At 32.8% G+C, this 11,519-nt stretch overlaps 1 pseudogene; it reads right to left on the bottom strand.

The window, feature by feature from the left end:
• Positions 1-8,042: 8,042 nt before the first annotated feature.
• Positions 8,043-10,831, bottom strand: LOC149536929 (1-aminocyclopropane-1-carboxylate synthase 3-like; annotated as a pseudogene).
• Positions 10,832-11,519: the final 688 nt, after the last annotated feature.

Genomic DNA, 11,519 nt, shown 5'->3' on the forward strand with positions numbered 1-11,519 from the left:
AAATGATGGGGTAGCTTAGCTCCCTCTTGGGCAAGTTTGAGAAAGTATTTTTCTTTCTCTTTGTTGAGCAGGATTTCTATGACCTTTTGAAAGTTTTTGTCTTTACGACACTTTGCTATGTGTTAAGGAAGTATTTCCACCTCTTCTTGCTCCTCATCAATGTCATGTTCTTTTTCTTTGTCATTCCTAAGTTGGTCTTGGATTCTGCTATGTTCGTCATGTTCAGGTTCGTAATCAGCCATTGTTGGAATGTGTTCAATTTTAGTATGTTGTGATTGGAAAGGTCCTTTGAAAAAGAATTCAAATGTGTTGTTTGGAGATGTGGGACCTTTGCTAGTTTCAGGATCCTCTTGATAGAAGGGATTCCTAGTTTGTTGCAAGTTTATAGAGAATTTTCTATGAACCCTAGGTGATCTAACAAGTGAGAGGGATTGTGAAGATTCCTCAGTAGATGAACTAGAGATAGACTGTGTAATGACTAAAGAGCAACCTCTATTGTGATTAGTACCCCAGCTCTACCTCATCTAGGTCTTTGGGGATGAAACACTTTGCCACTTCTTGTTGCCACAGTCATAGACAAGGAAAAAAGTGAAAGCTTAAACAAGGACCACACTAGAACATATTCTCAAAAACAAAGCAAGATAAGGGTACTGTATACTAAGGTACGAGTCATCTGAGTAATGGCTAGAATAGCCAAAGATGATGACTATCATGATACAGAGTATGATAAGCACTAAAGACCAAAGACAAAGTGAACAAGAGACAAGACTATTTTATGTGTAGGTAACAAGTCATTAGCTAAGCAAGAAGCCACTATATGACATTATTTGCAGACAAAAAAGAAGTAAAATGTTGCAAATAAAAGACTAGATTTAGAGCACAAGTAGATACTAAATTTTGAAGCAATTTTTGCAAGTTTCAGACTGTTGTGGATAGATTGTTGGTTGTTTTGATAGATTTCAAATAGGTAGTAAGACTATTATCAAGTTTTGGCACTAGTACATTTGGGTTCATTTTTTGACCTTTATTGGTTGAATTTTTTACCCAATTTTCAACCAAATTTGACCAACCCATTGGTCGATATTTTTCTAGTTGAAATTTTGACCAACTCACTAGTTAGTTGAAATTTTGACCAACCTATTGGTCGAAAACTTTCCAAAGCCATTGCCTAAGTTCAATCAGGAATTGGTTGAAATTTCGACCAGCAAAGGTCAAAATTTTGACCAACAAAGGTAGAAAAAAATTTAGGCATTGGTGGAAATTTTGAACAACAAAGGTAGAAAAAAAATTAGGCATTGGTGGAAATTTTGACCAATGAAGGTGAAAATTTTGACCAACAAAGGTAGAAAAAAATTTAGGCATTGGTGGAAATTTCGACCAATGAAGGTGGAAATTTTGACCAACAAAGGTAGAAAAAAATTTAGGTGTTGGTGGAAATTTTGACCAATGAAGGTGGAAATTTCCACCAATAGCTAGGTGTAAAAATTTTTCAGCCATTCTATAAAATAGTTCACATGCCTTGCCTATGATATGACATTTTGCATGCATCCTACACTCTCTCATCTAGTTGATGATGGATTACGCAGAGTGATCTTAAACCATGATTCTAAAAAACACACACAATCAAATCCAAAATGAACTTGCACTACAAATGGATTGTGGAAATCTGATATTGTTAATTTTGCATGCATGTCTACCAAGACAAATATATGTTTAAGTTGTGATTGTCCTAGTAGACATGCATGCAATTTTACCAATATCATATTTCCACAATCCATTTTTAGTGCAAGTTCATTTTGGATTTGATTGTGTTTTTTAGCATCATGGTTTCATATCACTCTACGTAATCCATCATCAGTCAGATGAGAGAGAGTGTGGGATGCATGCAAAATGTCATATCATATGCAAGGCATGTGAACTATTTTATAAAATGCTTGAAAAACACCGAGAGTAACTAATATGAAGAATATATAATTAGTTATATGATTGAGAAAAATCGTGTACATTGTATGAAGGCAGTCCATGGCTGACAAGGCCCACCAAAAGATAAAACATATGATAAAAAGAATTATTTTCATGTTTTGAACATATGGGGTACACATAACATGACTTATTATTGCACAATTCAACTAAGTTCAGTTAATTTCCACAGGGATTGTCCCCATTTAATGGTGAATGTTTTGCCACATTTCAAGCCTTTTGATTATATAAAGAAATGGATAGCATGAAAAGTTTAAGTAATGTCAAGCCATTGATTTACTTGATATATAATGTGAATAGAACTATTATGTTGGTCAACAACCACCAAATAAAATTATCATCATGTACCCAAAAAGGGATGGATGGAATGTTGGAACCGACCTCCAACTAACTACTATCACCATCCCTCTATATTATAAGTTATAGTGGTGCTCTAGATTTTCTCTATTCCATCATACACTTACATATCATACACTTTACCATAGTCCATATCAATAAGGTCAGAGAGATCAGTTTCATTTGACTAGTATGTGGAAGACCTTGATGTTGAGAAGTTGTGTGATTCACGTGGAGTGGAAGGTGTTTTGGCCCCTTGGAAGGAAGCTTCATCTCTTTTACTGGCTTCTATATTTTTACTTGGAGAAGCATATTACTTTGAATTGTCCCCATGGCTCCTTGCAAATGATACCAAGAGTGTCCTTGCTATTTTCTTATGCCATAACATAATGTTCACAAAGTGTTAGAATTGTCTCTAGATGAAAAGAAACTGTAGATGCTTAATTGACATGTGATCTTAGTTAATGTAGAAGATAGATTATGAAATATCATCTAAAATGTTGATACAAAAGTCTTCCTAAAATAAAAATGTAAACCATATCAATTAGAAAACAAAAATGTAAACCTCTGCTTGTGAAATCCTTTGGACTTGCTCCTGTAGAGCATCATCTAACAATGTGACCTGTTTGGGACCGCAATAATGAATCATGCACTACAAAATTAATACCAATTTCATACACACAGTTACCAATCTCACCAATTGATTAGATTTTGGCAATTATTAGGGTTGATATTGAAGGACATCAGCTTAGTATTGAGGAAGCGGGCAGATGAAAATGAAAAATAAATTTATAAATTTCTTCCTCTATCTAACTTAGATTATGATCATGATGAATAGATTTCCTATGGCTCTAGCAACGTAAACTCATTAATTCAGGGTGTCTAAGACACTGTTTTGACACAATACCACGTGGAATAAGCTAAACAATTGAAAATGTACATAAATTTTACTTCCAACAATACATTCACTGGTATAAAAACAAAATAGCAGGAACTTGAAGCTTTTGTAGGTATTCTACCCACAATATGTTACAACCATTATCTAACTTCATTGTCTAGGCATAACCTTCAAAACAATCAAATTTGGTGTTCATTTTAAAACTCAACTGTAAGCCCTCAACAAAGAAAATGCATTACATATCTTTTTCAACTTACATGTCGAAAGGCACGATCTACTTCCATTTGGGATTCCATTCCTAGTGATTATGGAGTTACTACCACTATTGGAAGCTCTGGAGCTGTAACGTATAAGAAATTATTGATAGTCCAAAAAGTGAGAGGCATTATAGGCTGTTGATCATCGTTCCTATACTCCCCATCAACAATAAACTTGTACTAAATTATAGGAGTAAACATAATACTATAAGCAAGATGGTTCAAATAAGACACCTATGGAAAGCTATTTTAAATATGTTGCATGAGACCAAAATATATTTAAATTAAAAACAAGAAGAAAACACTAGTGTGCTTTAGATCATGTTTGTATAGCCTACATAAATATACAAGTATCACAACTCATAATTGGATGCATCGAATCAAAATTATTCTTCTTCAGGTCGCTCTCATGAACTCTTCTCATGGGCTTCCAAACACTCCATCAGCAATAAGAAGGAATTCCCCCAAAAATATTTTATGCATTGACTTGAATGCAACTTAACAAAATATGAATTTAATAATTTATGTTAATTTTGATTATAGCTCATTAACAACACACAATCTTATGTGAATTTCCCAATATGTTACAGTTTTAAATTTATCATGATTATTTCTCAAGCGTTAATATTTAAAGTGCATTTGTTGGCTCACGCTTATGAATATTTGTTCTCTGCCAATATATTTTTTGATTGAATAAAATTATTTATATTCATCTAGAAAAAGGATAGCCTGATACCCTTTTACTTCACCTGGTCTCTTCCAGTCTTCCTGATAACTAACATGAATTCTATTGAAACCATAGTTGGACATTCGCCAATCACACAATATTTATGATTTTGTTTCAATTTTTTGTTTTTGCATCAGCATGTTGTTTATCAAGCTTAATCCAATATGTAATCAATGTGAAACATTGATACAATACTGATTAATAGTAAACTTTATCACTCGCAGAACTCATAGAGTGCGAGGTGGTCTACAAGTGTCATTTTAAAACATTCGGTGTTCATTCCATTTTCATGAATGCATGTTTGCCCATATATATCCATCTCTTTTGAGGCATTTTGTTAAACATTATATGCATATATTTACAAGTACATATATAAATACACATATGCATACACACATCAAGAAGTACATACGTATATATGCATGCATGCATGCATGCATGCATATACATATATGCTTACATACATGCATTATATGTGTGTGTACATACTACATACATATACTAACTCCAAAAAAAAATGTCACTGAAAACATGGCAAGTGGTACACAAACTCTGGCATGCTATCAACAAAGTCGATGAGAAAATAATTGCTAGACTTTGGACTCACATAAGTTCATAACCCTACGAAAGCATAATTATTTTTAAAATGAGATGAACCAAAGCCTATCTCTCTAGAGTTTCTACTCAAATCTATTTCCAATAAATGAGAAGTAGATCTAAAAATATTGGGGTTCTAGAGCTACTAGATTCTTGAGCTCGAGAGACAATTTTTGCAGCCTCTGAATGAAAATATGGATGTCAGTTAAAATTTGTTTTCAGGCCAGAGGTTAAGATTGTTACACACTGACAGAAAGTTGTTTACCCCAGTATGAGAAATATAATAAGGTGTTAGTTACTATTAAAAGATTGTTAAAAAAAGTGATGCCATTTCTAGTTTCTTGCCATGTTGGATGGTATTAAGAAACATGATAGTAGTAGCGGTAATATTAAATATTGTGCAATATATATTCTAATATTATGAAGCTAATCATATGAAAACTTTAAAAATAGAACATAAAGATATGCTTCTGATTCATAAAATGAAAAAGAAGGTGACAACTGATACAAATTATGGATGTCAAAGAAGAGGAATTTTTTTAGATAATGTCAAACTTCATAGCCTAGGTAAGGATTCAAAAAACAATCCTTACATGTCACTCAGGATCATTGTGCCAGACGTACTCTTTCAGAGTTAAGAAAACCACAAAGCTCTGTGCCAAGTACCTAGATCAGTCACTCCTTTAGCTACTTTGCTAAGTATTTAAGAGAACCACAAAGCATAATACACATTCCAAAGAAAATAAGATTTTATAGATCTGATGACATCAATACTACTGCTAGTATTCCATTTATAATGAAAAGCAAGGGAAGCTAATATACCTTGGCAAAAGGGATTATAGATTTATTTTTTAGAAGTGAAAAAATTGTAACATATATATTCAACAATAAAAGCAACAACACAATATTCCAAAATGTTACATGAGTATACTTAGTTATTGTTATGAACAAGGGACTGCTAGATGTACCAATCTGTCATAGGAAAGAGAAACACAAGAAATATTTGCATAGCACATATCTACAGTTGTAATAGATCACAAATACATCTCTAGAATTTGGAATTGGATTACACCTACAAAAAACATGCCTGTACAAGTCAACATAATGCCTACAGTAGAGATCCAATCCAAGGCATACGAAAGGAAAAACACATACAAGAGGTAAATAATTGGATAGAAGATAAGTAATGTGAAAATTAGATTTTACAACTAAATTATAAAAACGGGAAGAGAATTATTGAATTGAAAAAAGTTGAAGCAAATGACAAGCCAATCTTTATAGTTGTGACTTAGTTCACTGAAAAATTGCATCTAAATCCATCCCTTGAAAGAAATTCATGTAAATATTTGCTTACGTGTTGAACTGTGATTGACTCTATATATACAAAGCTTCATAGAAATCTTGTTCTCTTGCATCAAATGCATGCCTATAATGAAGAGAATGTGACATAGCAAATAATGAGAATCTACCTTGTCTAACACCTCTAAAGAAAACAAAAATAACAAATATGACTACTATAATAAAGCAATCTAAAGCCATAGGTGAAGAAATACAGACTGTTCTAGGTGGAAGGGCAAGATCTGTTGCCCGTTCAATTTTTTTACACCTTAGAACTATGTTATTCAATACATTGTACTTGAGAAAAATAAGTGCTTTATGCCCTTCATGAGTGTAGCCACATTTCTTTATTGGATTTGCAACAAATTGTAACATGAAATATAACATAAAATAAAATGTTCAAACGGGAGGAATTTGTAGGAATATGCTAGTCCAGGCAAGGAAAAATATAAACCTGAATCCTTGTTTTCCCCTACATAAGGAAAAAGGGCAACCAATGATATTATACCTTGTTCCACCAGCAGAAGTGTTGTGAGGCTGAATGACCACAATCATTGCACTTCTGCCTAGACCTATAGAAAATTAAAAATTTAATTCACCAGTAGAGTTAATCATCACTTTAAGTGTTCAATATCATAGCATTTAGCTTTACATCTATCTAGATTCTACAATAATAGTTCCAACATTTCTAATTGTTAACAATTATTTTCTTATCCCAAGCATCAAAATAGCATGATTCGAAACTATTTTCATTAGAAGCCTTAAAAGAACAATCATTCATCAAAAAAGTAGAGAAAATATTTGAAGAATAACATGAAGTACACCAAAAAGCTATACAAGGTTTCACATATGTTGAAAAGAACTAAATATGACATAATTTCTCTTAAACAAGTAACTTGTATAGTAAATTGAAAGAAGCTTTGAGAAAACACCTAACCAAACCATTCAAATTATTTCCCAATGCAGTTTCTCTGGCAAACATTAAACATTGTTTCATGAGATCAATAAAAAAATGTCAAATGCATTTGAGGTATAGAACATGATCAAAAAACCAAAGGATTGACGAGGATATGTTGATGTAATAATTTATAGTAAGCTCTTTTCTTTATGCTTATCCAAATAAGTTTTATAATAGGCAGCTAAAATACATATGTGCTTCCTTAATTGAAAGCATCAGGTATCACCACAGCTACTTCAAGTGCACCACTCACCTTTGTTGTCAAGTTAGTGCTTTCCCTACATTGTTACACCTCTTATTTTCATTAACTCATCTCCTCTTGGGTGCCAATCACAATGACAAATTTGTGCAAGAGGCTATATAATCCACTAAATACATTATCTAAAATAATGATGAGACTCCACTCCAATAGAAAAAATTGATGAGGATGTTATAGATACACAAAGAGGGCTGGTTGGTATCACTTTGAAGGAGCTTGACCATGGGAACACCACTTCCAGCAGTTCTAGTGATAATGAGGGATGTTAACATGGATCAGTCTACATTCAAACTTAATTGTGTTCTGATGCCAAACAAGATATGGCTAAGGAATTAAGGTGTGCATCCAAATAAATCATGCTATTTTTGTGTAAATTAGTAAGGAGCCATTGTGAGGATGGTTTTTGTTGCTGCATAGACTAGTGTAAAACTATATTTCAATACAAACATTGTACAAAAATTGGTGCTAGTTGCCACATAAATAGTTATAATATTATATTTCAATACAAATATTGTATAACATAATGAATGCTTTGAGTTACATACTAAAATGTACACTTTCTTTCTGTAGTACTCTTTGTAAGAGTTAGGGACAAGGATAGATATCTTTAGCAGGTTCTTGTAATAATTTGATATGGCTATTACACAATACAACCATTCTCCTTGTAGTTAAAAGGAGGTAAGAATTCAATATCAGGTAATGTTAGTGCAAGGATTTATATTGTCTTGCAAAGTCTTTAATCTGTTACAAGGAAACTTCCATGGTGGATATATTCATATCAGCAAAGCAAACTCTAAACTAGCCAGGTTCCATGCATTTGAATGAGGATCCAGGTGATACATTCAACCTAGCTTCATACAGTATCTTTTTCCATAGCTTTACTTCTCCCTCCATATCTTTTGAGGGAAGTAAATGACTCATGTTAACCCAACAAAAAAGACCTACATTTCCTTCCAAGTGCTTAATGCCAGACCAAGCAAGCCCCGAGACAAACACATTATACCTCTCTTGTAATCTTCTCTTGTTCTCTGCAATATAATAATCAACTAACCCTTTATCTGACAGCATAGTAGCCAATAAATGTTGGGTTTGAGATGATACCATGCAGAAACTAGACATTCTTCTAGTTGTTGTGACCACAATTTTTTTTGTAAGAGTAAACTGCCCCTACCCTAAAGCCTGGAAGGCCCAAATCTTTAGATAAACTGTAGACTATATACACATTGTCAGGACTATAATTGGATAAACCTTGGAGAAGAGAAGATTGATCCTGAATATATCTCATCATAGACTAGATGTATTTTCATCTTTCGAGAAAAAAAAGCATCTTCAATGTTTTAGCACTTGATGTTGTGCCTAGAGGGTTACATGGATTTTTTATGAGAATTCCTTTCACCTTCTTATTAAGATCTTTGGCTCTCTTGTATGCTGATATCACTGTTGATTCGATGATCTCAAAGTTATTAGACCTGTAACAATGGATGGGCATAATTTCTACCTCTATCTGCCACCTTAGATCTCTGTCAAATCTAAAGTGAAAAGAAATTATCAGAAAAAATACCAATCTAAGGCTATTGAAAATACCCAGCAAAGAAATTTCATCTTTGTACATAGAAAATGACATCCATTAAGGATCGGGATTAGACAAAATTTATTGATGTTGATAATGGACTAACATAATAGTCTTTTCCAGTGGTTGTATGGGGCATTAATAGTTTTAATCTTATAGTAAAATTACATGTTAAGAAGTTAATAAATAGTAAAATTACAATCCTATCTTATAACAAGTGATATCAGACATTGGCTTTATAAGTCTATTCGTGGACAACCTATCTTCTAACAAATAGATTAATAGAGATGTTTCAAGTGTCTTGATTAATAGAGATGTTTCTAAGTCTTTTGTTAAAAGAAAAGATAGCTTACCCTGCATAGTATGGAGTGGGCACTAGGAAGACATCTCCTGGATCACCAAGGCAGAACATTAACAGCTCAATGGCTGTAGTTGCCCCAACTATATTTACTATCTTTTCTGCTTCAAATTTCACTCTATTTCCTCTCAGTACCTCCATGAAACTAGCCATAGCATGCAATAATAATACAAATTCTTATAGGAAATAATTCTAATATTGTAAGGGAAGAAAAGCTCACAAGCCCAGAGAATCATAAAAGTGCAGTACAAATTAGTTGTGAAAATATAAAGGATCATGTAAATAGGCATAAGAAACTAATGCTCAATAAACTCTTGAAAATATGTTAGAAAATAGAATAAGAGAACAACGTTCAACAAGATATAGATAAAATTGGTAGACACTTCACAATATGTCAGAAAATAGAAAAAAGAGAATATCATTCAACAATATTAGGATTTACGTCGAGAAATGTATACCAAACAAAATATTAGTATTCATATTGCTCAAGAAATAAGTTACAATCCTTATAGATGCTTTTATAGACCTAAAATATTTCCTGCTCTATCATAATTATAGTGTACCTAACAAGTTATATGGTATAATCCAAATCTCAATCAAAGTTGTGAATTTTTACTTTACTATGACAATCATCTAAGAAAATCATGATAAGTAGAGCGAGCCTCTTAAGATGGATTTTAAATTTCAAAATACAATAAAAACTATGAATTCATCCTAGCATTTGACAACCTTGAAAGAAAATTATGATCAGTAGTCCGAAACAAATTTTTTTGAAGCATATTAGAAAGTCTTATGTTACCTTTCTAAAAGCTTCCAACCCATGGTAGTCTTGACAAAGTGCCAATTCTTTGAATAAACTCTTTTTAGTCGATGCCATTAATGCTTTTGGGTGCTTTGACAACCATTCTTCCAATAGATTAGATGATAACTACAATACAAATGTAGAAACCATTAATGTTAATTTACCACTTTAAAATACTGCAACCATGCAAGTACACATTAGATTCCTATCTTAGGCAATATATGGAGTCAAAGCATTTGACATATAACTATGTTGATTTCTCCGTATATACCAAAAAAAAATACAAAAATAGTCTAAGGAATACCCTGGAAGGCTGTCTACATTGATTGAAAATATAGCATACCTAATCATAAAAGCAAGATTATATAATATTATGGAACATTTCTTAAAGGTTACAACTCGTACACAGTCCAATCTACAAATAACATTGCTTAAAATTATGAATTATGTCATAAGAAAAAAAATCAACATAACAATTTTGGCAATCTTCAATCCAGAAACAACAATCATATGAAAAAACCAACTTAACAATTTGGGCTATCTCCATTACCCTGTTCTCTGCGAGGCCCATCTGGATAACTCCCTTAGGATTGAGCTTTTCATCGTATGTATTCTTTCTATACTCATCCCACCCAACAAAATAAGGGGATTCCTCTCCATGGGTATTGCATGTAGCCCTCCTAGAAACACTTGTTGTATTCTTATTTAGATCTAAACCCATACATTTTTCCTCACATATGCTCATCCTCATTGTCAATGGCGAGAAAAAAGCAGCAGCTCAACTCTAGCTCAAAAAAAAAGTTGAATTCTACACTTCTCCAATCCAGGAAATGATCAAATATAAATAGTGTGGGCACCTTTGAAATCAATCAAATCATGAGAATCTGAGCTTGAAGAATACCTCTTGATAGTACAGTTGCATCCCTTTGTTCAACTATATTCCTTTACACAGTGATTGATAAATTCAAATTTGTGTTGAATGTGACATAAATGTACCTTCAAAAATTCAAGGTACATTGTTTTGCTTTTAGATTGCTACATAGTCATTTAGGATAACCTTGAATGTAAATTGAACCCCAAGTGAACCAAAGCTTGATTCCACTCCATACCTAATTTTGGCATTACTCATATGAACCTTGAAACAACTAGCTTTCAGGTTGATTTGGCAACGTAGCTTTCAAACAAGAAGTCACTCTATAATTAAAAATAATCATTTCTACATAACCTCCAAGTTGTGAAAAATACTTAATTAGGCCAATTGTGAATGCTGCCCAGACCAACATAACCTTAATTTCACATACCTCTTCAAGAAATGTGGGATGCTTTCAACAATGTCTAAATTGAACAGAAAGTACCACAGGACTTTCTTTGATTTCTAGAATTTACTGCTACTATATGAATTCTGGCTCGAAAAGGCTTGTGCTCTTCAAGAAAGTTGG

The sequence above is a fragment of the Cupressus sempervirens genome, chromosome 10, assembly GCF_028749045.1.
Source record: "Cupressus sempervirens isolate cs-2001-9-10 chromosome 10, ASM2874904v1, whole genome shotgun sequence".
NCBI classification, from domain to species: domain Eukaryota; kingdom Viridiplantae; phylum Streptophyta; class Pinopsida; order Cupressales; family Cupressaceae; genus Cupressus; species Cupressus sempervirens.